General features: G+C 45.5%; 1 non-coding gene across 1 annotated transcript; it reads left to right on the plus strand.

Moving 5' to 3' along the window:
- Positions 1 to 7586: 7586 nt before the first annotated feature.
- On the plus strand, positions 7587 to 7659 carry TRNAR-ACG. The gene has a single exon. It is a non-coding gene; the product is annotated as a tRNA-Arg (tRNA).
- The last annotated feature ends 7071 nt before the right edge of the window (positions 7660 to 14730 follow it).

Consider the following 14730-nt stretch of genomic DNA (forward strand, 5'->3'; position numbering starts at 1 on the left):
TAGGTGCTCAGAGATTCTTGTAAAATTAATCCACATCCCCTCTCTAAGGTCTGTGGAAGCCCAGGGTCCTCTCTGTTATCTCTGCACTTTCCAGAGATTTCTCTCTTGAGCGCCTCCAGTCAGTGCCTGTAGCTGCATTTGCTGTCACTGCATTGACCTGTGTCACTCAGATTCAACCCCTTATCCAGTGTCCATAAGATACCCATGCCCAGCAGACATCTGTGAATTTATTTAAATGTGTGAAATATCATTAATTTTTAAATAAATTTAATATTAGCATTAATAACAAATAAACATTACTTAAATTCACTGAATATCTGTGAGTCACAGGACAAGACAGGATCAGAATACACCGCTGTGTTAGTCTTCCTAATACCATAACATACCGTAACTCCTGTTAACAGAATACCACGGACTGAACGGCTTAAACGACAGAAGTTTATCTCACACAGTTTTGTTGGCTGGTCAGTCCAAGATCAGGGTGCAGGCGCGGTCAGTTCCTGGTGAGAGCTCTCTTCCTGGCTTGCAGGCAGCCACCTCCTTGCTATGTCCTCTTATGGCCTTTACGGGGGGAGTGGGTTATTTACAAATAAATAACCCACTGTCCCTAAAGAACTGGCTGCCGCTCCACTCCGCCACTAGGTGGCAGCATTGGAGACTGCTGGTGCTCCCTTCCCGCCACTAAAGCAATAGTGGAAAAACAACACAAGATTAAAGCACGGCTAGTAAATGATAACCGGCTCCCAGAGCTCGAGCATAATAAATACTTTCTCATAAAGCAGAACCTGCCAGGGGAACTGGATTCGCTTTACAGCCGGGTATTACATGGTTCCGGAGCGGGGCTCTAAGCGAGGAGGGAAGAGATGACTTGATTTACACAGACAAGACGCAATGGTGGGAGTAAGGAAGAAACTGCGCTGGAGGTAAAAATTAAAATGAAAGATTTTTACATCAGAACTGTGGCGAATAAAGAAGGAAGAACGGAGAATCAGAAATCTCATCCCGTTGTGTTTGGAAATCAACCTGTAATAAAGCCCAGTATAAAAACACCCCTCTAGTGCATGGAGTCAGATACGCTGCAGATGATCATTCGTTCACTGTGAATTAAGCCAACAAGCATCTACCAAGTTTCCTGTGCACCAAGCACGGGGGTTACAGATATTACGGGGCAAGGTGAGAAGAACAGTAGGACGGTCCTCAGCCTTATGGAAGCATCCAGGGTGGAGAGGAAGGCCTCTCCAGGGAGGTGACGTTTCAGTCGAGCCCAGGGGCAGCCGGCCTGTGCTGATGAGAGGAGGGTGGGTGGGGCACAGGGAGGGGGCCTTGGAGAGGTGCTGAGAGAGGCAGGAAAATAATCCAGATGGAAACAGCAAATACCCAGGGGTGTGAATAGCTGTATTTGGAAAGCAACATCCTATTCAGAAGACGGGAGAAAGTGACAGGGCAAGTGGCCAGGAGACCAAGCAGAGCTGCCTTTGCCAAGAGAGCTTGAACGTGGCGGGTAACAGAAATCGTCCAAGGCTTCCAAATGAAGGGTAAGACCCAGTGGGCATTGTCTGCAGAGGTCTCTCTGGGAGGACTACGGAGGGCTGACTGCAGTAGAGAGAGTTGGGGAGGCCAGGTAGGAGGCATCTGCCCAGGTAAATCCTTTCCTGTGCAATCTGTATCTTTATCCTGGTCGAATCCATGGTGTTCATCCCCTCACTTGGCACAGTCTGGCCTGTCAAGGTCACGGAGGGCCACTTGGGCCAGGGCAGACACCTCCTCCCGGCCTCGCCTACTCTCTCTCTCTCTCTCTACTGCAATCAACCCTGCATTTAAGCAGCAGGTGAAACATTCAGTGTTTATGGGCTCAGGGAACAGATGCCCCAGAAGAATGCAGACAGAATAAAAGAAGCAATTTTGACTGTTTGGGGTTTAAGCCCAGCAAAAGCATCAGAGGGGTGCGTGGTGAGGACAGATTGTGCTTTGGTCTCACTGAGACCTCACGAAGCTTGCCTGGGCTGGGGTGAGGACAGAGTTGGGAGTGCAGGGACCTTGGGTCCTGCCACCACCCCTGCCAAGCTTGGGGGTTGGGGTGAGGGGTGGTTAAACCCCCAAGAGTTTAGAGAACCCAAGAGCAGGTGGCACCTGGGGAGCCCAAGCTGGGACAGTGTGGGAGCTAAGAAATGCCTGCACATGCCCGTGAGGCAGAGCACAGCGCCCCCAAGCCGCAGTGTGTTGCGAGAACAGCAGAATGAGCACAGAAACAGCGTTTCCTTCACAGCCAGGATGGGGCAGCACTCTGTGGTACAATGTCCTCGTTTCACAGAGAGCCAGAGGGCAAAAGGAGACTCGTGGTCAGGGAGGAGAGGGGACAGAGCCATGGAGTAAGGACCAAAGCCCAAACAGGAATGTCATATGCGGGGATGACTGTGCTGAGCTCCGCTGCTCTCTCCACGCGGTTCAGAAACCGTCGGAAGTCAGCAGTCCTCCTGGAGCCTAGACTGCATCACCAAAGATGCCCAAATGGACCAAAATGACATTTCCAACACCTGCACCTAACAGAGGCTTGAGATCCTAACCAGATTTCGTTATAGAGAAGCAAAGAAAGCTATGTTTCTGGCCCACCTGAGGTCTTGAACCTAGACTCGTGCCTGCTGCCTACGGGTCTACGTGCCTGAGGAGTGGGTGGTCTGCAGGGGGTGTCAGCACAAACCGGTGACAAGCCTTGCACAGTGCCACGTGAGACTCTTTCTCGGCTGCTCCGTGGGAGCAGATGGTTTCACTGCAGGTGATATCCCGCTGGTAACACTCTTTATTTAGTCCGCCAGGTCCCTTTGAGGGTTCATTCTTGCTTCCTCTGAAGTGATTTGCGGTGACTTTTCTGCTGGGCCACCTCGGAGGGCGCCTGCACAGCATCCCCTGCCCCTGATGGCAGTGTTCAGTTAGGAAGGATGGAGACGGCTTCCCTGAGAAGGAATCTGGGGGCCAGGAGGCCTTGGGGCTCCCATCCAAGCTCTGCCACAGTCAGCAGTGATCTTGGGCAAGCAAGTCAACCTCTCTTATCTTAAAATAGAGGCAATTATTTCTTCACTGCTTAGTCACAGGAGTGAAGTGAGGAGGGAATGAGGTCAGGAATGGGAAAAGTTGGACTGAGGACCAGAGAACGGATTCGTGTGGTTCTGCTGTCCTGGCCCTTCATCCTTCAGCTTCTTCTACCACAGGTTTCAAGGCTGCATCTTCCTTGTTGGAACACGCGGAAACCTCAGTTGTGGGAGAATGCAATTACGACATAGTCCCTGCCCTGAAAGACCCATCCATCTTACAGCTCCCTGCACCAGGCCCTCCAGAGGCTTCCCGCTAGACTCAGAGCAAGACCCAAACTCCTTCTAGGGTCTACACCGTGCACCCCAGGGCCCGGCCCTGCTTCTGTCACCTGGGACATCACTCTGCTCATTCAGCTCCCGCACAGCAGTGTCCACGCTGCTCTCAAATGTTCACGTCTGTTCCAGCCTCATCCTTGCTGTTCCCTCTGCCCCAGATGACCTTCCACACTCACTCATTCACTTTCTTTGGGTCTCTAAGCAGCATCCGTGCCAGAAGCTTTGACCGTTCCATTCCCTCAGTTGACAAACAATAACTCATCTTCCAGCTCGCAGCTTGAACATCGATCACGTTCATCCCGGACCATCCTGTCTCCCCTCCACCCCCCACACACTCCACCCCACCTGCCTCTCTTATTTGAAACCCAGTCTTTACCATTCAACCCCTCCAGGCAGCAGAGTGACTCTGAATTTTAGAAAACAGCGTTCAAATCTTCTCTCCACCCCACTGTCTGCCACTGTCTCTCTTTTCCTTAGCCCTCCCTCGAAATGTTCCCTGATCACAGCTTTCCCTGATCACAGCTTTCCCTGAGGATTTAAATACTTTCAAAGGGAAGTTTTTAAAAGAGCAATGGCAACCAGTAGGCTGCCAGGTGGCTCAGAAAAGACGCAGGCTTCCTCCGTTCCCATCCCAGCTCTGTAACTCACTCTGCACATCACACTCGTTCACTGGGCTCCCAGCCTCTCACCTTTAACTGTGTGATCCCTAAAATCTCTTCCAGTCCCGGCAATTCCTTCACGGTCTGAACTCCACCAACCATTTGGCTTCTTCGCTTACAATATTTCCTTGTCCCTTCATGCCACTTGGGACTCATCCCATCTGAAGTCACTTGTGCCTTTTATACAATCAAGACCTAGAAGAGAAGACGGGCAAGTTTATTGAGGAGGGAAAAAAACTGCCCCAGTTTACTCGGTCATCTCTGTCTGATATTACTTTTCCAAACTTGTGACCAAAAGCCTTTTCTCTAGCCCAGCAATTTTCTTCGCCTCCAAGTTCAATGAAACAAAAGAATTTTCCTTAGGCTAACTAAGTTAGGGGAGGATTTGGATTCCAGACAGATCTTCTGCACACACATGGCTCCATTTGAAAGACTTGCCTATTGTTTTTGGAAGCCCTAAGAAAATTAAGCATATGTTCAACTTTTTTTTTTTAATAGTCTCGTGAAAATGAGTCAGTTTATAGTGTGTTTTGAACTGAGTTCTACATTCCTGTGGGCTTATAGCTCTTGAAATTGGTAAAACCTACCTCCAGAGGAGTTGAGGAGCTCAAAAAATTCTGATGCTGGTTTCTAAAGAACCAGAACCAGAGTCTCACAGGCCTGAAGCAGATCCATCCTGACTTACCGCGAGACCGCAGGCAAACCTGGCTTCCCAGGCCCGGGGCTAAGCTCTTTATGCTGTGTGTCAGTTAATGCTGGGACAGTGAGGGACAGAATAGCTGGGGCTCCTCACACACCCCCCTCTCTCTATGTGGTCTCTCTACCTGCTCTAACATGCGGCTCCAGAGCTCCAGGTCTTGAGCTCCCGAGGTGCACGTCCCAAGGGTCACTGCCCGGAAGAAGCTAAGTTGCCGTTTAGGACCCAACCTCAGCACCCTGTGGCGTCGGTTCTGCCATGGTCTGTTGGTCAAGGCAGTCCCAAAGTCCCAGCTAAGTTCAAGGGGAGGAAACAGAGATGCCACCTCTCAGTGGGGGAATGTCAAATCCACATCCACATCACAGGAAGAGCGTGTGAGTTGGCATGTGTGCGGGTGCTGCCATCTTTGAAGAATTCACCTGTCAGGGAGACACCAGTGCCCCCAGTTACGGATGAAGAGACTGAGCCTGGCCAAAGTGAAGTGACTTATCCCAGGGCTGCACGGTGAACAAGTGACAGGGCCAGGGTTTAGGGGAGAGGGAGCCCGGAGGATGGAAGGCTTGGGGATGAGAAGTGCGCTATCCCCAAGTCCCTGCAGAGGTCAAAGGCAGGACAGGCAGTGCCAGGGAGCAGGGGCTCCAGCTTGTGTCCCAGAACGCGAACACGACCCACAGGGACAGGAACTATCTTGCTCATCTTTTTACCCCAGCAGAGCTGGGCACAGTGGGGATGGAGGGGTAAGGTGGGGAAGCGCAGGTACTGGAATTTGCTCCAGGTTGAAGCTGTGGGATGTTGGTCAAGTCTCCTAATTTCTCTGAGCTTCAATGGCCTCATCTGTTAAATGGTAAGAATAATTCCCTCCCAATGAGGCTCATGGGGGATTCAAGATGCTCGCGTGTAAATTTCTTACTAGGAAACCGGTTAACGGTCATTATCATTATTATACTGACGTTTACAAAACTGAAATAAATCAAGAAGGGAGTTAGCGTTTGTGTTAGCACTTGGGTGGCCTCCAGTGAAAGGTGGGCTGCGACCTCTAATGTTTGGGTTGATAAGGAGAAGAACAAAGCTGGGTCTGTGTTGAAATGGTATGACAGAGACAACAGGCAAGCTCGGGGGGTTGAAGCAGGCACCTGTTACACGCACACAGACACTGAAACTGGACAACTTTATTTGCACTTGGTCAAATTGCTTACTCTCTCAAAGCATTAGTTTCCTTATCTGTAAAAATGAGATAATGGTATTGATCTGATGATATTGGTAAACAAATGAAATAATCAACGTAAATACCTAGCAGACTGCCTGGCATACAGCAAACTTTTAATAGGGGTTAGTTCTTTCTCCCCTTTCCCTTGATGGATGAAGAAGAACAGTGTTATAATGATAATTATGTTAACTATTCATATTCAATAATTTGAGTTGAATTTACAACGTCTATCCCCATGGATCGGTTTTGGCCATCCAGCTGTGCATTCTACATGCATTTATTGATCACCTACTATATGCCAGGCACAGTGCTGGCTGCCCAACCTACAAGAGAGAAACCAAAACACAGTCATTGCCCTTGAATTGCTTACAGTGTGGAAGGGAAGACCTAGGAGGAACTGTGCAGTTATGGGATAAAAACAAGCCTTTCATTTCCTCCCTGTTGTCTGCACTAAAGTCTGGTTCTTATGTGTTGATTTCATGATCTCCATGTGTGTGGCATGACAACTCTGCAAGTTAGATTTCATTGTCTCCTCTTTACATGAGGCTCAGAGAGGTTAGGTGTCTTAAGGAGTCAAATCCAGCGAGCTGGATTTGGATGCAAGGCTGCCCGGTCCCAAGTTCAGCTTGGTATCAGTCCATTTCTGCTCAACCAGTATTTAACACACATCTGCCTTGTGCCAAGCACTGGGCACACAGCAATTAGCAAGACATGCATGTTGCTCCCCAGGGCTCGCAGACTAGAGGAGAAGACAGGCACACCAGGAGGGATTTTAAATTTAGGATCAGTGAGATAACGCACATAATGCTTGCTGCAGCACCTGGCACATCAAAAGCTCTCAATCAACGTCAGGTATTGTCACTATGAATACAAGTGCAAAGGAAAGGGAAAGGCAGGACGCCATGGAGCATAGACAAGGACGGGCAGCCCAGTCTTGGGTGTATCACATGTGTTCTCCACCCAGGGTTATTTGTACTTTAACTCATACTGCATTCCATTCAGAGCATCATTTTGGAGAGACCCAGGGGAAGACTGCGACAGCCCCAGGTAGAAGGCCCAAGGGTGAAAAAACTCAAACCCTACCAAGAAGAACTCCTAAGAGAACTAGGGATGTTGGGCCATTAGAAATTTCATCTGCCTGCTTGTTAAAATGACCTGGACTAATACTGTTTTTGTTTTTTGTTTTTTAATCTCAGTGAAGGAAAACTAAAGATGAGTGTAGCAGCTCCATAAACATTAGGTGCCCAAGATCTTTACATCTTTCCGCCTTGCCTGCCTTAGAACTGGCTTCTGTCCTCAAGGTTGCCTCATATTCCAAAATGGCTGCAAGAGTTCCAGCCATCATGTCTCCACCCTGGGAAGAAACCAGGAGTGTGTTACATTTCCCAGTCTTCCTTGCAGTTATCTGGAGCAATGCAACTAAATTCTAGCCAAGGAGATGTAATCAAAAGTTGTTGGGTAGAACATCTAAGAAAATTCCTTAAAAGGGGCAGACAGCTGTCTTTTTCCTCTCCCTGACACTCTCACCTTTAAATTTCCTTCACTGAGATTTAAAAAAAACCAAACAAATACAATATTAGTCCAGGCAATTTTTCCAGGCAGGCAGATACTTATGCACTTAATATATAACACATCATCAAAAAATGTGTTTCCAGGAGGGGCCAGTGGCACAATGGATAACGTGTCTGACTACGGATCAGAAGATTCTAGGTTCGACTCCTGGCTGGCTCACTCACTCCACTTTTCAAAAAATGTGTTTCCTTTCTTCTTTCCCATTGTCTGTTCAAACCACTATAAACATACAGAGTGTTTTATTTTAATCTTTATTTTGTTATTTAAGCCTAATACTAATGCAAATATATTTTCGTATTCTGTATTTTATTTAAGACTCATTGTAATTATTTTGGTATAGACTCTTCATAAACATAATTTTCAGGGCTGTGTAATGCTCTATCTAGTGGCTAAATTATAACAAATTTGCTGTCAGTAATTAAAATATTTCAACTAAACTTATATAGAAAGAAGAACATTTCATGAATAAGGCCTTTTTCCATTTTGGATCACTTCTTTTGTTTGTATTTTTAGAAGAGAAATCATTGTACCAAAGAGTAAAAATAATTTAAAGTCTTTGATACATGTTGCCAAAGTCCTTTCCAATATTTAACTTTTATATGTGAGCCAGTTTCACAATTAAGTTTTTGCCTATTACTTTCAAAAAATTATGGAGTGCTTGAAGACAGAAGTTATATGTATTCTATAACCCCATCTCCTATTACAGTGCCTGACTGTAGGGTATATTTTAATAAATATTGATGTAGTGAATAAAAATGGTAATGCTGATTTACGTTCCCATCAGTGTGAGAACGCCTGTTTCATTATATCCTTGTTATAACTGAATATACTGAATATACTGACACTAGGGGGAGAGGAGGTGGTGGATACAGAGGATGAATTTCTAAATATATGTCATGACCTTTCTAGAAACTCCTCGGCTATTTCAAAACTTACAAGCACTGGCAGAACCCCAGTTTTTGACTTTTCGTTCAGAATCTATCCTTCCCTACTTGTATGCACGTTGGCAAAATCACATATTTATAAACAGTCTTTGACGATCAACAAAAGCAATGAGTTTCCTGCAAATGTTTCTATCAGTCTGCATTGCTATGTAACAAACCACCTCAAAACTTAGTAACTTTAAAAAGCAACCATTTATTAAGTTCATGGTGTTTCGAGTCGAGAACGCTTAGCTTGGGCTGAGCTGCACAGCTCATGGTCTAGACCAGGCTTTCTCATCTACCTGCAGATAATGACCTGGTCAACTCCTGGCTTGGCTGGAGGCTGGCTGATAAAGGATGGCTCCTCTCACCTACCAGCAGGCCAGCCCAAGCTTGCTTACATGGCATCTGGAAGGGCTCCAAGAAACAGAGTGGAGGTCTGCATTGTCTCTTGAGGCCTCAGCTCAAACCTGGCCCACCATCACTTCCCTGGCTTTCTATTAGCCAAAGCATGTCACAAGGCCAGGCCAGATGAGGGATGAGGAATTAGACGCCTCCTCTGAGATAAAGGAGCTGCAAAGCCACACGACAGGAAATGGATGCAGGAAAGGAAGGAATGAAGAAATTAGCCATTTGGCAACTGATCATTGTTTCCCCAAGTGGCAGAATGAATCAGTCCGCCGAGTGGATTACTTAATCTTGTCCAATTGGAACTTGAAGATTATTTACCTCCAATAATTGATATAGTACCCCAGAGATTTAAGAAGTTTCAAATAGTGTTGCCCTGGCTAATTTTTCTGTAATTGGCAATTTAGGCACAATGTGCAAGGACCAAAAATTTTTGGGTGCAAAATGAGTCTCAAGGAAGCTTAGGTGATGGGGCAGCTGGTGGATCCAAACATTCCCTAAGCCTCTCCTGCTCTGTGTCCTCAGCACAGAGGAAGCTGCTCATCTCTGCTTTCAGTGAATAGAAGCCACAGTTCCATTCATTTCTAAACTGCACTGCATTGTACAGAAACACAGGTTAAGGGTTGGGGTGGGGGTAAAATTAGAAAAGAAGCTGTCACCAGTTCATTTTCACCTACCCTGGTTCAGGTGATGGTGTTTTGAGTCAGGCTCTGCAGCAACGTTAATAGCCTGGATTGGTGCCGAGAGCTTGCAGAGTCCTCCGACAGGCTCAGTTCTGCTCACTCTAACTGGGGATCTGTGAGATGTGCTTCCCAGAGGCAGAGGGAGACAAACCCAGTACCCCACCTTGCAAACTTTGCTTGCTTGAAATTCCTCTAATGGAAAACCAAGCCATTCCCTTCACAGCGAGAAATCTGTTTTAAAGTGTGAATCACTAGAGGAGTCATGATTGTTATAGCAGTTACATAATATAGCACATATGCATGCAACTATACATAGTATGTCTGTTTCTTTAATGGGAGATCAAGCCATTCCTGTCACAGTAAGAAATCTGTTTTAAAATATAAACCACCAGAGCGGGGGAGGGTGGAGCACAGTGGTAGCATGTGTGCTTAGAACGCATGAGGTCCTAGGTTCAATCCCCAGTCCCCCGTTTAAAAATAAGTAAATATATAAACAAACCTAATTACCTCTCCCCTCAAAAAAAACACAACAAAAAAAATATAAACCACCAGGACTTTAATCATTATTAATTTAGTATAATTATCATTATACTAATTCTGCATTATAGAATTATGTATTTCTATATATAATTTATATTTACGTAGTAATATGCATATGTTACAGTTGACCCTTGAACAACATGGAGGCTAAGGGACACCAACTCCCATGCAGCTGAAAATCCATGTATTACTTTGACTCCCCCAAACCTTAACTCTTAACAGCCTGCTGTTGACCAGAAGCTATGAACATAGTCTATGAGCACATATTTTGTGTGTTGTATGTATTATATACTGTATTCTTACAATAAAGTAAGCTGGAGAAAAGAAAACATTGCCAAGAAAGTCATAAGGAAGAGAAGACACGTTTACACTACTGTGCTGTATTTGTTGATACCGTTACGTTTACATCATCTGTTTACAAGATCAATCATCTGTCAGTACCTACATCAATATCGTCTTATATGATACTAAACACTGTAGAGTTGCACTAACACTAGACATCAAAAATGAAAAGAAATTCATGTTTATTTACATATAATGATTCGCGCATTGATAACCAAGAAGCAGCGGTGTAATTGCTTTATGGTGGGTAGCCTAGGATAATCGACATGATCGCTTCACGGTAGCCTGCACTATACAAGGCTATACGGTAACGAATACATCATTATAAAATGTTTATGACATACAGTATTACAGCCATATTCACAGTACAATATTGGAAACACTGTTATATTTTTTTAAACTGTGTTGCAATGTAATTCTTTGAAAGCAAAGTTATAAAACAATGTAATAATTATAAGTAAGGTGCTACTAACACATTATTAACTTTATATTAAATATTACACACCTTATGTCTATGTAAGATAGGCTAGTATCTACATATATTTTATGCACTCACAAATACCTTTTTCTTAATTTTTTTTTGATATTTCTAGGCTTTGCAGTTCATCTGCAAGTGTTTTCAATTGTCTTAAATCTCAAAAAAAAAAATTCCAATATATTTATTGAAAAAAATCCACATATAAGGGGAGCTGCACAATTCAAACCCATGTTGTTCAGGGTCAACTATATATAATTGTTATATAACATTAAGTAATATATTACATAATTATAAAACATATAATAATTTGATAATAATGAATTTTTAATGGACAAAATGTATGAAACATTGGACATCAGGCAACAAAGAACAGTGATCTCTGAGAGATGGGCAACAAAGTGAGCCCCTCAGTTGCCCCAGGATATTGACTTGGCCATGGAAAGGGTTCTGCGCTTGATTATTGATGTCTGACCTGGGCTGAGGGAGGGCCGACAACAGCCCTCAGCCCTGTATTTCCCTGAACAATCCCCTGTGATTGTTCAAATCTTTGCCCTTTCTACCCTCTTCCCGACTCTGACTTTCAGGACACCTCACTTTATAGTAATACTACGTTATCTTTGACAATGCACAAAACGTTTACATGCACTGTATCATTCGCTCTTCTTAATTATCCAGTATACCAATTACACACTTTCAACCTCAGGTAAAGAAACGTGGATTGGAAATGGCTTAAAGAATAAAGGGACTTATTTTCCCAGATGCCAAAATGTCTAGAAGTACAGCAGTTTCACAAATGGATAATTCATTTCCTCAACAACATCATCAAGGGTGTAGGACCTTCCGATCCTTCTCCTCTGTCACCCTCTGCTGGTGAACCCTGGACCTCATGGTCCAAGCTGGCTGCCACGTGGGCAGACACTACGTGTGGATACACAGTGTTCCCCCAGAGCGATATGGTTCCTGAGGCCCTCTCTAGATCCCTGTGGCTGCAAAGGAGCAGAGCATCCCCTCAAACCTACCTCTGACTCCAGCACCAGGGCTGTTGTCACTACTCCAAGCAGACTTTTGGATGATCCTGCCTTGGTGATGGCTAATGACCTAGATGATTTGTTGACTTATTTTTAGCAGGAAATGTAAAGCAGTAATTACCAGGTTTGACTTCTCCCAAAGAGGAAGCTTAAATTTAGCTTCTACCTGCAGTTCTCCTGTGCGACTTTGGAGCAAATCTATTCAACATCACATAGAAAACACTAATCATGTCACATAGTTTGGGGATAAACTAATTATCTGTTATTGCTGCTGCAAATGCTAGAACATACCTAATTATCAGGCTTGAGGAACACAAACTTTGTTGGGGACTGTGACAGCCAGCCCAGCACGGAGGGACAGGTCTTCAAGCTGGTTGGCCCTGGCAAGAGAGAAACAGTCATCCCTGTTCAAGCTGGCAATTTATTCTGATGACTACACAGTATTCCTGAGCCCAGCTATAATGCAAAATCAAGCAAAAACAAAAACTGGATTAAATAATTAATTGCCCAAGTGTTACAGCCAACACTCGGGAGGTAGTACAGAGGACATAGCTTAGAGGTCCAGAGCACAGGCTCTCGCACCTCCCTGGCTTGGTGTGGACCCTGGCTCTGGATCTTATTAGTTGTATCATCTCAGCCAAGTTGTTTAACTTCCCTATGCCTCACTTTCATCACCTGTGAAGTGGGACCAACAAGAATAACAGTATCTATTTGACAGAGTGTGTCAAGCTTAGAACTGCCTGTAGCACATGATAAGTGCCGGATATTATTATTTCATTATGTTATCTCATTTATCTGAATGTTTCTAACACCCCTGTAGGATGGCTGGAATCAGGACAACCCCTAGAGCAGTTACACGGGTGGTAAGGGATGATTGGGAAACACTCAATTAATTGTTGCAAAAATCAGTCCCCTGTGAGGAGGCAGAGGCCAAGTGAGTAAGTGACTTAGCAGGTCACCCAGGCAAGCTGGCCCTCCTACTCCACAGCCACCCCTCCCTGGACAAGGTTTCTTCCCCATCATCTCTGTTTTGAGCCCATCATGCCTCTGCTCACATCCACCAGCAGCTCTCACTACACCAAGGGTCAAGGGCAGGCTGTGGGCAATTGACAAAGGACCCGGCAGTGGTCACCTCTCTCACCTCGTCTCCTGCCACCCTCCCCCCCACTCACTCTGGCCCAGGGCCTGTGGCCTTCTTTTATTTCTGCGCAGTCAAGTTCATTCCCATCTTAGGACCTTTGCCCTGGCTGTTCCTTTCATCCCATAATATTTTCATGACTGATTCCCTCTTATTGTTGAGAACTCAGATTAAATATCATCTCTTTTTAAATGCCTTTCCTGGCTACACATGTATGCTTAAGTAATCATTAGTCACTAATTAACAGATAGCTTTGTTTTAATGAAGTACAATGTGAAGGTACTTAATACCACTGTACTGTGTATTTTTATATGGTAAAAATGGTAAATCTTATGTGTATTTTAGCACAATTTTAAAAATTTTACTAAGACTGAGACTTCCATCTTGTTGGCTCTCTCTATCTCTCTCTCGTTCCCTCTTGCTTGCTGGCTCTGATGAAGCCAGCTTCCATGTTGTAAGCTGCCCTATAGAGAGGTCAGCATGGTAAGAAACTGAAGCCCTCTGTCCAACAACCAGGGAGAAATTGATTCTTGCCAACACTACATGGACAAGCTTGGAAGAAGATCGACCCTTATTTGAGAGACATCTTCATCACAGCCCATGAGAGACCCTGAGGCTGAGGACCCAGTTAAGCCATATTGATTCCTGACCACGGAAACTGAGATCATGAATGTTAGTTGTTTTATGCCACTAAATTGAGGAGGAGGGGATGTTTGTTACACAGCAATGAATAATTAATACACTAACTGTTGGTTAGGTTGTGGGTAAAGCAATGGAGACAGAGCCCCCTAACCCAGGCAGGAGGGGGCCCTACTAGCCTGGCACTTTAGAAGTGCCTGGTCTCTTCCTCTTCCATACAAACACCCCCTCTCCAATGGAGTAGGGTCACAAAGGGCCAAGGGAACATGCCCACCCCAGGCTCCAGGTACACAAAACTCCAGAGTCCTCTGCCCACGTATCACTGGGCTGCCCTTCAGGGTCTAGGGGGTGCTTTCCCTTGTGAGGTTAGACCATTGCACTGTGAGCACAGCCTTAAGGCCCAGGGATGGCTGTTGCGGGTTGGGGGACAGGCTGAGCCTGGACATATGGTCAGGATGCCCACAGTGTGTTAGCCTGATTGTGACATTTACATAATTAAACATACAGTTTGGTGCCTCCATTAGTACTCTGGTTCCCTCTCCTACAAATCTTAGAGGCAGCCCTGAGTGGAGGTAATAATGAGGAGTGAGTGGGGTCATTTACGTGTTAAGTACTCATCACAGAGCACGGCCGGCAGAGGGACATCGATAAATCACAGCTCCCTCCCTGCTCCCAGTGTTCCTGTGACCAAAGCAGAAAAACTGACTCACTGGGTTGGCCGTTGGGAATAGGTTTCTTCCCAAAGCCTCCCTGGCTGGTAATTCTGGGCCTTCTGGGGTGAAAGGCACTTCAGGACTGGGCCAAATTCACAGCTCTGGTATGGGAAGCCCCTGTGGCCAATCCTTGAAGACAGGCTTCCTGTGGTTTTCAGAAAGCAGGAGCAGGGTGCAGGCCTACGCACCAGCTGGGGCTCTTCTGGCCCTGCCCTGGGGCCTCTTCAGAATTTTGGCAATGGTATTCGAATTTCTTCTTACCAGGAAACGAGAAGAAGGGGGAAATCCTTGAGTTCCTTGGGAGATCAAAACAGGCTGCTTTGTCGTCCTGTTGTTAC

This window comes from Camelus ferus, chromosome 25 (assembly GCF_009834535.1).
Source record: "Camelus ferus isolate YT-003-E chromosome 25, BCGSAC_Cfer_1.0, whole genome shotgun sequence".
NCBI lineage: Eukaryota > Metazoa > Chordata > Mammalia > Artiodactyla > Camelidae > Camelus > Camelus ferus.